Consider the following 17665-nt stretch of genomic DNA (forward strand, 5'->3'; position numbering starts at 1 on the left):
ATGCTTTTTGGAATCACTGTGCCATGTAATTTCTGTTGTTGTTCTGTCTATGACACTTGGAGAAGCTCAGGTCTCAACATTTTTGGAGACAAAGGGAGCTCAGTGAAATGGGCTTGGTTTACCCATCAAACAATGTAACAGCACAGAAGTTGCTCAATCAGTGGCCCTTGAGTGCATGGAGGGCCGAGTGAAGGAAGTGGGGCCGTGTGCAAAGAGCAACCAGCTCATCAACGCAGTAAGAGTGGATGGACACTGTGTTCAGGCCTCAGGGCAGAAGGGCACGCCAATCAGGGGGGCACACAGGAAATCCAGGAGGGGCTGGGCAGAGGGGAGGCGTCTCCTGGTACAGGAACACATGATAAGCCAGCCTGGCAGATGATGTCACCAAAACCAGGCCAGAAGCCAAGAAACACCTTGAAGCACCAAGGTTGAAAAGCACACACTTATCAAGGGGGGCCAGCGAGGGCTTCAGGGACGAGGAGGAGAAGACCCCCTTCCCGTGTCTCCGTGGTTGCCCACATGCATGCCCACATGCCATATTCCACTGTGGCTTCCTGGTGTGCATGGATTCAAAAGTGCCCCTCCCACATTCTCAGCAAAGGGGGAGGAAAAGGGGTGAGCACGCTGGCTTCAGCATGTAGGGGTGGGGGCTGACATAGGGAGGCCAGGCAGCCTTCCCAAGCACCCTGGCAGCTGGCAAAGCAAAGGTCTCAAAGCTCCTGACTATACTGGGGCTCAGACCAGTGTGTTTGGATGAGCTTGTTTTTTTAAATGTGAATTCAGTCTTGTCATGTAAAAATTGGGAGATTTAACTTAATGGAAAATTCTGGGCTTCTGGCTCCTTGGTAGAGAGAGATTAAAAGTCATAAACTGGTATGCTCACTGTCAAAGAAGATATTAAGCCCTGTTTTAAATGATAGATATAAGTGATATCTCAACAGCCCTACCAAATGGATACTGTCATTTGCTGTGGTGGAGTTACAGACAGGGAAACTGAGGTGCGGGTGCCGCTGAGACCAGCTTGAGGACACAGGACCGCAGCCTCCCTCCAAGCCGATCTGGGAGATGCTGGTCCACTGGTGCCCCTGCTGGGCTGGCTGCCGCAGGCTCGCTCCTTCCCTGCATCTCTGGGTTAGAACATTTGCTTCTTTTTTTTTTTTTTTTTAAATATTTCTAACGTGTGCTTCTTAAAAACATGGCCAGCGCTAAAGGAGAACTGGTTTGTTTCCAAGCTGGGGAGGATAGAAAACACCTCACATACATGACACAGAAGACCGAAAAGTCCTGTTTGTTGTGCAAGGAGCCGGGAGTCTGCATTAGAAGCAGAATCCAGTATCCTGCTCACATACCTTGGGACAGGGAGCCGGCAAAGGTCCTGCAGCCCACCCAAACCCCTGCCCCGCCCCATTTAGTCCTTTATTTGACCCTCATCGTATCACTCTTCTTTTCTTCCCCTCTCCCTCCCTCCATCCTCGGCTGGGGCTTCTGCCTCCTCTCTTAGCATTGGTTTTTATTCTTGCACATCTGGGTGGCATTTATATAAAAAATGAGACGACAGGAAAGAGCCGGGGTGGCCTGCATGCTGAGACAGTGGCAAGGGCCACTTCTTGAGCAGGAGTGGTCATGCCTATTTCAAAAATGGGAGGTGGGGTGGGCTCCTAAAATGAAAACCCTCCTCTCCCATCCCTGGGCTGTAGTCATCTAAATTCCAAAGAACAGAAAATAAAATTCGTGCCAAGGGGTCCTCTGGTATTCAGAGCAGCCCCCCCTCCCTACGTGAGTCAGGGTCCGATCCACACGGGACCCACAACTGGGCGAGATCAGAGTCCCCCACAGAAGGACCCCAAATTCGGGCTTTCAGCAGGGCTCCCGGGCGGAAGGAGCTAGCCTCGCTGCCTGCTTCTTGGCACTAGGGGGCGCCCTTGAAGCTTGGAAGACAATTTCCATCAAATAAAAAGTGATTTTTTTTTTTCCCCCTTCAGTAATAAATTCACAGGGCTTGTTTTTTAACCCCCATCAGAGGTTAGAATAGTTTCATAAAAAAAAGTTTTGGTAAATTCATGGGCAACTTTTGAGGTTATATGAGGTTGTTGTTTTTAAAAAAAAAAAAGAAAAAGAGCAAGAGAAAAACAGCCTTTCTCTGTACTCATGTAAGACTCAGCATCACCGGGCGTGAGGGCGGACGGGAGGGGGGCTTCGGGCTTCTGTATTTTTCCACAAAGGTCCGCGCACAGGTGGGTTCTGGGGGGAGGGGTCCCTGCTGCCCACCAGCGGGGGAGCAGAGTCCCAGCTCTCTTGATGCACCTGCTCGGGTGCCGCAGAGCCGCCCGCAGCCCCAGTGCCCATCAGAGGTGCCCACCCGCAGTCCTGGTGAGCGCGGGTCACCGCTCTCTCACTCCTTTCTTCCTGGCAGGGAGTCGAGAACAAAGCAAAAAAAAAGTTCCAGCCCCCACCCCTACCAACCCCAACTCTCGACTAGGGGTTAAAAAGAATAAGAACTTTATCTCAGATTGATAAGAAAGGAGACAAGAGGAGGCAGAAGAAAAACAGCGCGGTTATGAGAGGGGGCGTCGTACATTAACTATGATTCAGAGACTGAGATGCACTGAGTTCATTTTTCAATCTGCCTTTTGCGAAGGGGGAAAAAAATCAGGAAATTATAGAAAATTGAGAAACAAACATCTCCGAGAGTGCTTTGCACCCGGGGGTGCTTAATGAACACTTAATAATTTCAAACGCGAGTACTTAGAGAAATAGCTTTTGTCCATTCCCGGCATGCCAGGTGCCTCGTAGCAAAAAGGGAGAGTTGAAATGACTGAAAATGATCGCTAATGTCTGTGTGGAGCGGGTGGGGGCACAAAAATTACTTCTTCGTGTCTCTGGAAGTTAGGGAAGTAAACAAGCAAAAATATAGAGTTTTAGCAAAAGAAAAAAACCTTAGAATGAAACTCGCGTTTCTTTTCCTCCATGTTTCAACTTGGGCAGGACTCCTAATTAGAATGGAGAATGGCCTTGACATTCCCCTGCTGACCCCAAGGGGCCATACTGAAAATTAGATGAAGAAATTCCAGTGCTCAAGCAGGAAGCAATGCTTGTTGGACCCGATTCCCCTGTGCTCCCTGCCAGCATCCAACCTTGGGGTAAAGGCCACAGTGAATGCATTTATTTAGAGAAAGGCAGTATCCCTAAACAGAGCTCACAGTGCCAGGGAGGCGTGAGATGGGATGGGCCCAGAAAGTGAAGGATTATTCAAATCCCTTAGTCCCCTCTACCTTTGGGGCCAGTCTCACTCAAAGACCATCTGTACCCAAGTGCATAAATTCATGTGCTCCTAAGCATCCACTGACTCCATACCACCTAGCTCCCCATCTGAATTTCACTGTTCCTTGATTCACCCCCTTGACCTGTAGAAGTCTTTCCCAGACTTGGGTGGAAGGATAACCCACAGCCCCCACTGTCAGCCAGGATAACCACTGTGACACCCACAAAGTCCTTTCAATGGGTGACACAGCCTCTTTCTAACTCACCATCTCATGTGGCTTGGGTATCATGTACCCTGGACAGATGAGTGAGCTATCTAAACTGGCCTCATGGGCTCTTCAAGTGCCAGGTTAGTGAGTCTCTGATACCTATGGACTCAGACATGGCCCCATTTTACAGATGAGGATCTGAGGGAAAGAGAAAGGATGCCCTTGGCCAAGGAAGTAGTAAGAAGAAAAGTCAGGACTTGAATTCTTCAGACTCCAGAAACAAAGTTTCTTGCCCTGCACAACTACTGGCCGAATGAGGGGCTGAAAGAGAGGGAGGAAGAAGGAGTATTTGGCATTTTTTAAATTATTTGGCTTTCCAAGGTCTATTGTAGGAAGTAACTGGGTAGGATGAAGTATCTGCCCTAAGAGGGTACCTGTAAAACTAGACAAAAAACAAAAGAACAAACAGAACCTAGTTCTCAAATTCTAGTTAGAGGTTGAAACCCAACCTCTCTCAAGATTTAGTTAGGCAGGTGTTAAAGACGTATTAGCATCAAAAGGGGACTTTTTGTGATGTAATCAAGAGGCTTAGAAAGGAACTGAGATTGACCTTCTCATTGTGACTCAATGCAGTTGGTCTACATATCACTTAAAAGTTATTGACGCCATTCAGCCTCACTTCGCTACTAATCCTTTAGTTAAAATTAATCCTAAAGGCTTGCCTGTCCCTCAAAGCAAAACAGCCTGGCCCCTCAGGAAGATCAGGTCCCAGGTGGAGGTGAGAGAGGAAAGACTCAACAAGGTGACCGGTACCCTCCATAGTTTTGTCCCCCATTGGTAGGTCTGTTAAAATCATCACTTCTCCTCTTGCTTCATCCTCTGATGCCATTTGTCTACCTGTCCTTCAACACAGAATATTCTAGAAGAAGACTCTTTTTGAGGGTTCTGCTGAGAAGAGGCTCCCCCAACTCCAAGGTCAGGACAGTCTCCAGAAAGCCCTCCCAAAGCAGAACAGTCTCCAGTTCAGGTTTGTGATCAAAGATATGTGACTCTTTTGTTTTGAAAGAAATGTCTTAACCTAATAGAGTTTATCTTTCCAAATCTCAGCCTCTTTAAATGACTCTATGGTCCTGACCTCTGGCCTCCCCAATGGAGCCAGACACGAGCGCACTGCACACTCTTGTGCTCCCAACTTCTGTTGGTGCAAAAGCCGGAATTCAGGATGTGTCGCTCCATTTCTACAGGAATCTATTAGCGACTGCCAAGAGAAACACTTAGCATCTTAGATAAATAAGTAAATAGTAGTTAAGTGCTGCGTGCCTCTACTTCCAGCAGTTTGCTGTGGAGAGCAAAGATTCTTTATGGTCCAAGGGGGAGAAAAAGGGATGGTGCAGTGAGAGGCTGCGGGTCTCTGTAGGGGGCCGCGCTGCCCCTGATGTGGGGGCCAGGATGGAGGGGCCACGGGGACGTGTGGCGGAAGCGCGGCCCCCTCCTGTTTTGTTCCTGTTTACGCTAGCCCACTCTCCCTTCCCCGCTCCAGCCGGCCCTGTCAGGATCCCTCATTTGGAAGCTTAATCATATCAGCGAGCTTACCGCATTGCATGTGTAATGACTTGTTTACCAGTCTGTGCCGGCTGCCTCTGCCAGACGGGGCTCTCCCTAAGGACAGGGGCCGTGTCGTGTTCCTGCTTCTGTTTGCTCTTCCTGCTCCCACACACTGCCTGGCACAGAGCGGACCCAACTAATTGCATACGAACTCTCATCTATTTCACAAAGGTGTCTCGGTCCACCAACCGGTCCCCAAGCTCCTTAGGAGAGTACTCATGGCATCTTCTGCTTCTCCCCACTCTTAAGGGCATAACTCTGACACACAGAAGCTGAATCCCCTTCAACCATGACTAAGAGGTGGTCTGGACATCTGGGCCCCTCTCTCTTTTGGGAAACTGTCTCTCCTCTACTCTTAAAGGTCCCAACCCAGCCCTCCATACAAGGGCAGGTGTGTGACCTAGACCTGGTCACTCAAGCCCCCAGTGATTGGTTCCGGAGAGACACCTGCTCACAACTAGGCCACCCAGACTCATTTTGGGGATCTGGGTTACAGAAAGAAGTCAAGCATATGTAGGCAAGGCAGGTCCAGAGGAACCAGTGTTGATGCCCCAGGAGAAGATCCAAGAGATGGACAGAAACTGAGTCTGGGTAACATCCTTGGTACCCCTAGATCCAGCCAAGCCTGAAGCCCCTTTCTCTGTTCCCTGAGATAATGTTTCTGTCTGGGCCAATTTAAATTGAGTCTCTTTCCTCACAACCCAAAGATACAGGCATCCACTACTGGTAGCAGCATTTCAGAATAAAATAAGCATGGCGTCTGTTTGCAAAAAGAAACATTGCTATCATATTCTCTGCAAGCCTTCTCATTTTATTCCGGGAGTCTGGACTGTGGCCCCAGATCCCACACTAAACCAGAGAAGGCTGAGACATTCATCTCTCCAGCTTCTGTCCATAATGAGGGATGAAGATGCCACTCAGGTTTTGACTAAAGCCTCACATATTGCTGTTTGCTCGGTCGAGTTCCCAGGCGGCCTGAGCATTCTGGGAGGTAGCTGAGTAATGCTCAGAGCTCAGCAGCCTGCAAATCAATTAATCTCTTCTGCAAATTGCTCACCAGGTCTAATGAATTGGCTCGGCACAGAGGAAGTCCTGGGTGGCCTTGTGTCCTCAGCAGTGACGGACTTCTCTCGGAGAGACAGAGACATCGTGCCTCAGCCGAGGAACAAATCTATTAATATTTGGAGAGAACATCAAATTGTACCCAGTGGACTTAAAGTTTGGTCAAGAGAAACTCACTTCTCTGTGATTTCAAAACAAGATAGTCTATTCATCCCTCCATGTTTTTTTCCACCGGATTCTGCCAGCCTTCCTCACGGTCTGTCTGGCTGTGGACCCCTCTCCCTGCAGTGAGATGCAAGGCTGGGGTGGACAGGCCCTCCTGGTGACAGGCTTTCAGTTAGCATCTGTTACACATCTTGGGATTTTTTTTTTAAGCTTAATAAGATCAAAGAAGGAAAAGGTACTCTAGTATGGTACTGATGGGAATGTGAAATAGAAAGCAACTTGGAAATATCTACTAAAAATGTGCAACATAACTAAACTACAGTGAGGTATCACCTCACACAGGTCAGAATGGCCATTATCAGAAAGTCTACAAACAATAAATGCTGGAGGGAGTGTGAAGAAAAAGAAACCCTCCTCCATGTAAGTTGGGGCAGCCACTCTAGAGAACATGGGCTTCCCTGGTGGCTCAGATGGTAAAGAATCTTCCTAAAGTGCAGGAGACCCAAGTTCAACCCCTAGGTCAGGAAGATCCCCTGGAGGAGGAAATGGCAACCACTCCAGTATTCTTGCCTAGAGAAGTCCACGGACAGAGGAGCCTGGCAGGCTACAATCCGTGGGGTTGCGAAGAGTCGGACATGACTGAGCAGCTAACTCTTTCACTTTCAGTATAGAGAACAGTATGGAAGTTCCTCAAAACACTAAAGATAGAGCTACCATATGATCCTGCAATCCCATGCCTGGGCACATACCTGGAGAAAATAATTCAAAGAAATACATGCACCCCAGTGTTCACTGCAGCACGCACTCACAATAGCCAAGACATGGAAGGAACCTAAATGTCCATCAATAGATGAATGGATAAAGAAGATGTGGTATATATATATATACACACTGGAATATTACTTAGCCATAAAAAAGAATGAAATAATGCCATTTGCAGCAACATGGATGGACCTAAAGATTATCCTACAAAGTGAAGTAAGTCAGACAAACATCATACAATATCATGTATATGTGGAATCTAAAACAATGATACAAATGAAGTTATTTACAAAAGAGAAACAGACTCACAGACAGAGAAAACAAACTTTCAGTTACCAAAGGGGAAAGAGAGGGGAGGGGTAAATAAGGAGGCTGTATATACACTACTATATGTAAGTAGATAATCAACAAGGACCAACTGTATAACACAGGGAACTCTACTTAATACTCTGTAATAACTTATGGAAAAAGAATCTGAAAAAGAATGGATACATATATTCCTTATATATATATGCATAACAGAATTACTTTGCTATACACCAGAAATTAACCCACTATAAATCAACTATATTCCAATATAAAACAAAGTATTTTAAACATGCAACATAACAAAGACTCAGCAATTCTTCTTGGGTCTTCCCTAGAGAAACCCCCTACCTGGGCCTGGGAGTCATGGACAGTGGGTCCATGTGACATACTGGCAAAGATGAACTATTCATTGTCAAGAGAATGACTGCCTAAAGTCACAGCAGCCCCACCCAGAGAGACTCCATCCCTATTTACAAGGTTGAGATAGCTCTGTATGTATTAACAGTATGGGAAGACCACAAAATGGTGTTGATTAAACAAGGCAAGTTGCACAATGAGATGGGTAGTGTTGTACAATTTCTACTACACATACACACACACACACACAGAGAAACAACAATCTGGCAGGTGCCTTCCTAATCCCAAACTGTAGTTTTATCTTGGGTGGCGGGGCATGGGGAATGGGGTGGTGGTCAAAGTGAACATGAGCCTTATTACCATAACTGAATGTGTTAAAAGATTTATGATTCATCATTACTCACATAATTAAAAACTAAAATTTTCTGTTCCTCTAGGTGGAGCATCCCTGTTTTCCAAGTTCATTTTCAACACAAACCTGCCCAACTTGTTTCAGGAACTTTCTCATCTGCCTCCTAGTGTCCACTCTACCTGCCCCAATCATTTCTCCACATTCACCTACAGTGGATGGTCTGCCATCTGCCCTCCTCATCCTTCAATGGCCCCTCACTGTCCTCAGGAGAAGGATGAGTCCCCACCCAGGTCTCAAATGCTCCTGGTCCCTCCATCTCCTCTCTCTGCACCCTGGGCATTTCCCATCATCCCTCCTTTGGTCACAGAAGGCTCTGGGTCAGCATCTCAGACTTACAAATGCAGAGTTTGAACCTGCCTAGGACACCTCTGATACCACTAAGCTCCCACCCCCATGAGGCAGAAAAGGTTCAGTCTTCAAGAAAGGTCTTTGCAGAATGTTGGTCCACAGCTTCTATAGCCCAACTCTGATGAACACAGAGTTTAAATTGATACGGCGAAGGCCTTACAAGAGTTGAGGAAATCCTAGCTAAGACAGCAGAAGCCAACGGGATGTTATTGACAGAGGAAAGCAGATAGGACAGCACAAGAAAGTCCCAGGGAGGGACTCGGACCCCCAGTGCGGGGTGAGTCCCAAGCTTAGCATTAAATAAAATGGAATCACCCAATGAAAAGGTTGTTCTCCCTACAACCCTCTGATCAAGGAAAGAAAGTCCCAATTGGATGCTAATGTATCTCTAACATCTCCTTAAGTCTTCCAGGTCACTTTTTAAGCAAAGAGAGTGTATCTAGGGCTCTCGCCCACAACCATCTAGACAGAATTTATTTGCCAGGGAAACATGTTCATAGTGTTTTCTTTCTATAAAGTTCTGTTAATGGCATGTGATACTGGCTTTCCATTTTCAACATTGATAAACAGTTTCTATTGAAAATAAATGAATTTATGGGTTTTGCCAGTGAGCTTAAGTGGATCACATAAGCAAATAATCACACAGGTGACATGCAGATGGGACATTTCTGAAGATGGTCCATGAATTACTGAATTTAGGAAACACCATGGACCCCCGATTCATCGTCTGGGTGGCCCTGAGCAGGTCACTGGATGACTTAGAGACTCTGAGTCTCAGTTTCTCCCTCTGTAAAATGAAAATGAGTCATCTCAAGTCTGTTGGGGGGATTAGATGTGGGTGCAGCTCCTGAACTGAAAGTGCCTTCTGAGTTTAGTTATTGGGAGATTTCTCTAAAATCTCACTTTGAAATGTTACCCTGAATCTCACGGTGTTTACTGCCAGAAGCCACGCCAGCTGCAGGAAATTGCAAAACCAGAAACTCGATGGAGTTCTTATCGTTCAATAAAGCATCTCTCTCAATCAATAAGACTTCAGATGTGTCATCTGGGCACAGGGCCACGCCGGGCCCCTCTTCAGCGTTCCAATTTTAGTCTGTGTACCGGCAGAAGCAGCACGGCTTCCAATGTGCCCAGCAAAAGCCCGAATAATTAACCTCAGCCACATCAGCGTTCTCCATTCAGTTCCACGAAATGCGTTTCTAAGGAAATATATAAGAACACTCTTTATACCAAGGAGTGTTTTAGTGTATCCGCACATCAGGGTACATAGAACAGGATTCAGTTAATGGAGCAGGTCCTTTTGACACAAAGGATTTCAATAATAAAAAAAAAATAAAAGCTGATATGTCATCTACTGGAGAGAAAGAAATGTGCACATAAACACAAAAACAGGACAAATCTCATTACAAGATTCTTTTTTGCAGCCCAGGGTCAATAACTGAGATATTAGGAAAAGGGTAATAGGCTGACTGCTGATGAGTTTTAAGCTCCTGGAGACTAGAATGTCCCACTTGAAATGCAGATAGAATTGAATGATGTTGAGTTCATCCTCGCTGCTCCCCATGTTCTGAAAAGTATTCTTTTCAGAGCGGTGACCTCATCAGGAGAAACATATCAGGAATTGTATAACCACAACAGAAGCGAATTGGCAGTGGCTTTTGCTCAGGTAGTGAGTGTCACCCACTTTGTATGGACGTGTGAGTTTTCAGTGACTTTTTCTAATGGAAAAATAACACTCCAATGTGAGAAGGCAAATGGGCTAGCGGGCACACAACACAAATCTGCAAAGCTTCCTTTGCTAAGTCCCTAAGACCCTAACCTGGGAAACAAACAGATCATTTTCATGACAAGGCTTAGTAGTGAACTTGCCCTTTAGGTACAAAAGATGGTCTTTCACTGACGTCAATTACATGGAATAATCACAAAATGGAAAACAACTCCCCCGGTTCTTCAAATGGCACCAGGCAGATAGGTGCTCAGGTGAGAAGAGAACCACCCTAGCAGGGACCTATCACACATTTAACCTAAACCCTGATTTCTGAAACACTACCTCCCACACCACGCAGAAGACAGAACTCCAATATCTTAGTTAATCCCCCAATAAGCCAACCCATTAAGATGTCGTCACAACTTCAGACACTTAATACAGAAACTAAATGGCATACACCTCATGGCCAAGCAGGGACATTTGAAAATTCCTCACTAGAAATTGCTGTTTGTTGTCAGGGCAGCCTAGATGGATGGATTGCCTTTTTTGCTTACCCTTCTTGCCCTCAGTGGTTGTCAAACATGTTATGCATAAGGACCTCTGCTCAAAGTTGTAGACACCATTCCTATTCTTATGCTTGATAAGTGTCTGGTAAGTCAAGGCTACTTGAAATCTACAAAGAAACTTCCAGGTCCCCTCACCCCTTTGCTGGAAACTTGGATGGTGGATCACTGAATTTAGGTTTTAAACAAGTTCACACAACATCACTATGAGAAATCACTTCATACCATTCAGAATGACCATCATCAAAAAGTCTACAAATAATAAATGTTAGAGTGTGGAGAAAAGGAAACCCTCCTTCACTGTTGGTGGGTATATAAATTGTTGTAGCCACTATGGAGAACAGTATGGAGGTTCCTTGAAAAACTAAAAATAGAGCTACCATATGACCCAGCAATCCCACTTTTGAGCATGTAGCCAAAGACAAACCATAGTTCAAAAGATACATATACCCCAGTGTTCACTGCATCACTGTTTACAGTAACTAAGACATGGAAGCAACTAAATGTCCATCAGTAGATGAATGGATAAAGAAGATGTGGTTCCTTCTGGAATAGTTCTGTGGTTCAAACTGAAATTGTTCTGTTCCCCAACCCCACCCGCTGGTTCCCTACCCATCCAGGTCCTAGTTTGGGAAAAATCACTATTGTGTCTTAATTCTTTGCCTGCGGGTAGGTGAGAGCATGACCATCAGTAGTTGGTTGACAGACCTGGTAGTGGGAAGGGTGTCCTGGGTTAGAGGGTCTCCAGTCTTTTCTGGTTGTCCTTCCCTTCATTTTCCACCACAAGATCAATGCCACACAGGCCAGTGTCTGCAGAACGTTGGTTTCCAGGTTTGGTTTCTGAGCTCCTGTCTGTACTTTTGCCTCCTCCAAGGTTTTTTGCCTCTAAAAATCCCCATTCCCTGCCTCCTCCCTGTGGGTCTCCTTGCCTTCCTCTTGCAAGTTGGACAGTCCTCTGCCTTTTGGCCAGAGCCTGTCCATCTGGACTGCCTAAGTCACTCGAGATCGACCCCTACCCACACGTACAACCCCAGTGGCCAGAGTAGACAGGGAGAAAGTGAAGAAGGGAATCCAGCCGCCTCTCCAGGGAGTGAGATGTGTAAGAGTGCTGTAGCTCCCCCACCTGTGGACTCTGGGCCAGGAAAGGTGTGTGGAGTGGCTGGCGCAGGGTGCCAGCATCCTGCAAGCAGCTGTTGAAATCTGCATCTTCCTGGTAGCCTGGTACTCCATGCCCTTGGACTTCTGCCCCCCCTTCTCTCCCTATTGTTCTGCCCTCTCAAAGCCTTTCCCTCACCCCCTGGCCCCCTGGGCTGACCAAAACGTGCTTTCTACTGTGAGCCCCTTGTCCCAAGACCCTGGGGGCAGGAGAGACTGTGGCAAGAATGTAGAACTGCCACCTCGCTCTCTTGGAGGCAGGCCTTGTGGGCAAAGGAAGAGGGTACAGGCTGGCCCTTCTGTAGTGCATTGCTCTGCTGGGATGGGGGCCCTTTACCCACCACGTTGATGTTGGGCAGCCCACCCCCCAGGGTCCCATCTGTAGCAGGAGCCAGGGCTGCCACCCCCACTCCCAGGACATGGGGGAGCCTGGTTGTGTCTGTCTCTTGTCTTTTTTTTCTTTTTTTTTTTTTGCCACATTGGCAGAAATGTGCCCTGAGGGTCCTATCCTGTCCTATATGTTTGAATTGTTTCACTAGCAGTTGAGGCTGGTTGGACAGATCTTGAGTCAAATTGTACTTTGCTCCATTATTAATTGAGAAACTGTTTCAATAAAATATTCTTTTCTACAAAAAAAAAAAAAAAGAAGAAGATGTGGTGTGTGTGTGTGTGTATACAATGAAATACTATGGGACCGTGAAAAAGAATGAAATGTTACTATTTGTAGCAACATGGATACAACTAGAGATTATCATACAAAGTGAAGTATGTAAAAAAGAGAAAGACAAATACCCAATCATATCACCTACATTTGGAATCAAATATGACACAAATGAACCTATCTGTGAAACAGAAGCAGAATCAGGGACTTAGAGGATAGCCTAGTGGTTGCCAAGGGGAAGGAGAGAGAGTTGGATTGGAAGTTGGGGTTAGCAGATGCGAGCTATTACATATAGAATGGATGAACAACAAGGTCCTACTGTAAAGCACAGGGAACTGTATTCAATAGCCTGTGATAAACCATAATAGAAAGGAATATGAAAAAATTTTAAATAAATAAAAGGCATGTGACATTCACACCAAGAGAAGGAAATAATGCCATTCGCAGGGACATGGATGGACCTGGAGATTATCATACTAGGCAAAGTAAGTCAGACAGAGAAAGACAAATATCGTATGATACCAGATATCACTTATATGTGGAAGCTAAAAAAATAAAAAGATACAAGTAAGCTTACTAATATTTATAAAAGATGAACAGGTTCACAGACAAACAGATTCACATTCATGGCTACCAAAGGGGAAAGATGAGGGGGAGGGACAAACTGGGAGTTTGAGATTGACATAGACACACGACTATATTTAAAACAAATAACCAACAAGGACCTCCTATACGGCACAGGAGACTCTGCTCAATATACTATAATAACCTAAATGGGAAAAGAATTTGAAAAGAATAGATATATGTATACGTATAACAGAATCACTTGGCTATCTATACACCTGAAACTCACACAACATTGTAAATCAACTATATGCATGCTAAGTCACTTCAGTCGTGTCTGACTCTTTGCAACCATATGCATCGTATAGTCCAATATAAAGTAAAAATTGAAAAAAAATTAAATTCAGTGGTGTTGTAAAGTCAAAAAAATAAAAATAAAAAGTTCAGTTCTCAGAAGAGTCTCAAAGATGCCAATCATCATAAAATCTTATAAATTAGGTCTCCATCCTTCATAACTCCTCTGGCCTTCTGCTTGCAGAAGACTTCACTGCCAAGCCATCTGTTAATTCGAATGATTAGTCCCAAGTTACTGGAATAGTTGAAAGAGGGAAATTAAGCATCCTTTTAAAAAATATTTTTCCAAAACATCCTCTCTCTCATCTTCATAAATTATCAACAGGAAGATTCTCCAAAAATAAAGAGTAGAAAGAATCCATAACAACATCTTATTTCAGCCCCTGGACACAAGTATTCCTGGCCACTTCTTTGAAAATGTTTTGCTGATTTAGCTGACCTTCAAGAATGAGGGCCCAAGATTTTCCCAGATTTTAATTGGGAAATTCTACCCTGTGCCCCCATCGAAAAATTACTCTCCATTTCGTTCTTGGGTTTCAAATTTCCCCCATGTTATAGCCCCTCAGGTCACCCCAAACAAATCACCCTATCATTGTCATGCTGAGGAAACCAGGTCCTCCCCCCTCAAAAATATACAGTTTTGCATGCACTCGCAAAGTCATGTATGTGCGTGCACACACACACACACACACACACACACACACACATGGTGGGGTCAGCTCCCTCACCAAGAAGCCAGCTCTGATCTCTCTAACCAGGACCTGCCAGGTCAAAGGAGACAAGAAAGTTGTTTGTAAATTGTGGGTGACCAAAGCCTATCTCTAGGTTCCTTTGAAGTTATTAATGGCACTCCATCTTCAGACACCCAACACTTTCAGTGTCTGTCACTCTGCTGTGAAATATTGGCTTTGGGAGGTGGTGGCAATAAGCTCTCTGAGGTCCTTTGATTCACAGGGGGTGTTTATTTTAACGCATTCCACCCCACCTCCAACGCAATGGTGTCCATAACGGCCCATCCACCCCATGCTTGCTGGTTTATCCGACCCCACATCCCTGCTCCATCTTTGACACTTCAATCAGGAACGAGAGGTGATTAATATTCCCTGGGGCCAATGCTTAGACCACACCCCACAGACTCCCACTGCCCTTAATGGACATACTCCATGTGCTTCGTAATCATGGGGGAGGAAACCCTTTGAAAATGGGCACCTGTGACCCAGACCTCTGGCTCAAGTGACTATTCCAACAACAAACATGAAAGCACAGTCATCTGCTATTACCACCTGGTCTGCTGCTGCAACATTATTACCTACGTGGGGGTGGGGGTGGAAGGGGACTACATTCCCAGTGGGCTTTGCACTGCGTTGGGCCTCCCAATCTTAGCTCCACATTTAGATTTTGTTTCTGATTTTCCTTTTCTGTTTGGGGCTGGTTTTATCCCCCATTCACTGGATTTTAGTAGAACAGGCTGGTGTTGAGATCAGAAAGCTACCTAGTGTGATGCTCTCAACATGGACTGGCAGGGCTGGTCCCTGATGCCGAGAGAAGCTTTTGAAGGGAAGACAGGATGAGGAGAACCATTCAAGATCAGAGACTTTTTCCAGCTGGCCTCTCCACTAGTACTGAGGCCCCTGGGTCACCGTGAGCACACGGGATACACACGCATCTTAGGAAGAAGCGACCACTTCCATTGGAAGACGTATGGAAGATGCCCCCACGCCCCCAGAGGAGAGAAGAGCTCCCTGCTTTGGACTGACAGCCCCACAGTCAGAGCAAAGGGCTGGACCCACAGGCGGTGACTGCAGGGGCCCTGCCTGCCCTCGTCCAGACTGCCACCAGGTCTTTTTCCCAAAAAGAAGCTAAGGGGGTCCCCTAACCCAGCACACCAGTCTCAGGATTGAAGCTCACTGGGACCACACGCCTGCAGGTGTGAATATGTCCTACTGGGAGGTGGGCTGCATGATCCTGTTTTAATGAATACATATTGATTTAGGTTTATAGCAGAACTTTCCTGCCAAAGCCATTTGCACACAAGGAGAGCACAGACCATGAGTGTCCATGCATGCCACTGCCTTTTCCACTTAGAAGCACATTTTGAGGTCCCTTCTGTTGGTTCTTGGACCGGGGGAAAATTGTTGAGGTGGTTCATCATTGAATTGTGCCTGTCCCTCCAAAACATATATATACAAGTCCTAAACCCACAGAACCTGTGATGGTGTCCTTACTTGAGAAAACATCTTTGCACATGAAATTAAATTATGAATCTCAAAGTAAGATCATCCTGGGTTTAGAATGAGCCCTAAGTCCAATGGCAAGTGTCCTTATCAGAGAAAGACAGGAGAACATTTGACCCACAGAAACACAGGAGAGAAGCTGTGCAAAGATGAAAGCAGAGACTGGAGGGGTGCAGTCACAAGCCAAGGATGCCTGGAGCCCCCAGGAGCTGGGAGGCTGGGTAGGATCTTCCCCTGGAGGCTCTGGAGAGATTGGCGGCTTCTGGCGTCCAGAACTGAGAGAGAATACATTGTTGTTATTTTAAACCACCACATTTGTGGCAATTTCTTCTGCAGCCCTAAGCAATTTACCAATCCAGAGAGCATCTGTTCTATTCCCCCTATGTCTGAACATCCAGAAGAAGCCATCTCTGCTGAGAAATCTCCCCCGTGGGCTCCTCCCTGAAACACAGACCTCATCCCTCACTAAACAACAGGGACACTGAGTACCATGCGCCCCACGTGGTCTCGGCATTTAGCATACGCCGGGCCTTACATGTGTGTGCATGCGCAGTCCCTCGGTTGTGTCCAACTCTCTGCGACCCCATGGACTGTAGCCTGCCAGGCCCCTCTGCCCCTGGGATTTCCAGGCAGGAATACCAGAATGGTTGCCATTTCCTCCTCCAGGGGATCTTCCCAACCCAGGGATTGTACCTGTGTCTCCTGCATTGGCAGGTGGATTCTTTACCACTGAGCCACCAGGGAAGCCCCAGACCTTATACACGTGCGCTTATTATGCTCCAGAGCTAAGAATCAACATTTCTCATCTACTTAGAGTGTGAGAGTTCCTTCCTGTACATGAGCTTGCTCGACCCTCACCCTGAGCCACTGTGGGGGTAAGACCTCTATCGGCGGCCTCTCTCCAGACAGAAGGTTCCCAGGAGGGAGCTCGCTGACTTCCAGTGTCACTCCCCACAGGATTGAAGCAAAGGATGGACAGCAAGCCTGTCTGTCTGTCTTTACACCACTGCATTTATCAAGGGCAGGCATCGTCTTCTCCTTCTAAGTTCTGAGCATGGAGCTTACAAATAGAAACATGGAAGCTAACATGAGTTTCCAGGAACAGCTCGACTCAGTTCTCTCTATGGTGCTGGGAAGAGAGTGGGTGGGAAAGCACTGCATTGGGGGCAACTGGCAGAATTCTGGTGGGTTCTGTTGGGCTTTCTCGGGGGTGGTACCACCCAAGTATACCCCAGTGGGCAGATCCCTGGATTGTATCTCCTTGAGAAGGAGGCAAGTAATGGAGTTCAACGTGAGGAGTCAGAAAATGAAGAAAGGGCAAAGCCCAGTCCCGTCATTGCATTTTTGTCTAGCCCACTGCCCACCAACAAGGTCTTAACCCTTGATGTTCCATCAGAAGACAGTGCTTTTCCTTCCACAACTGGCCATCCATTGCAGCAAATACCTACTTTGACTTAAACTCTCACTGAGGAAAAAAACGAGTCCTCATCCTTGCCTAGGAGAGGGCATGGGGATTGCAAGGGGGGGCGAGGGATCCAGGGGCAGCACGGAAGCACCATCTTCCTGAGGGGGCGGTGGGGCTTCACAGAGGCTGAGAAGAGGGGGCCCCAACCAACTGTCCCCACCCTCAGGCAGAACCCAAGGTCAGCCCTTGACCCAAACAGACAACAATCAGCCACGAAAGACAGGTAATTCAGTCACCACTGGCCATATGGGACCACCACCTTCTCACACAAGGTCTTGGTCTGCCCCCCATCAAAACACTGCCCACAGGGCTAAGGCTGGGCTCACGAATGCCCAGTGGAGGGAGGAAGGAGGGGAAACTGCAATCCAGAGAAGTTAAGTGATTTGCCATGGCTGCCCAGTGATTGCAATTTAAAATAGCCCATTTCCAGGAAGCAGTCTTCATTAGTTCATCCTTTGTTTACTTCCGAGC

The 17665-nt window shown here is 46.6% G+C and overlaps 1 protein-coding gene across 3 annotated transcripts in view; it reads right to left on the minus strand.

Moving 5' to 3' along the window:
• The window catches only part of ZNF831 (zinc finger protein 831), a 106021-nt gene that overhangs the window by 35960 nt on the left and 52396 nt on the right, over positions 1–17665 (minus strand). The window lies entirely within an intron of this gene.

The sequence above is a fragment of the Odocoileus virginianus genome, chromosome 9 (assembly GCF_023699985.2).
Source record: "Odocoileus virginianus isolate 20LAN1187 ecotype Illinois chromosome 9, Ovbor_1.2, whole genome shotgun sequence".
In the NCBI taxonomy this organism is placed as follows: domain Eukaryota; kingdom Metazoa; phylum Chordata; class Mammalia; order Artiodactyla; family Cervidae; genus Odocoileus; species Odocoileus virginianus.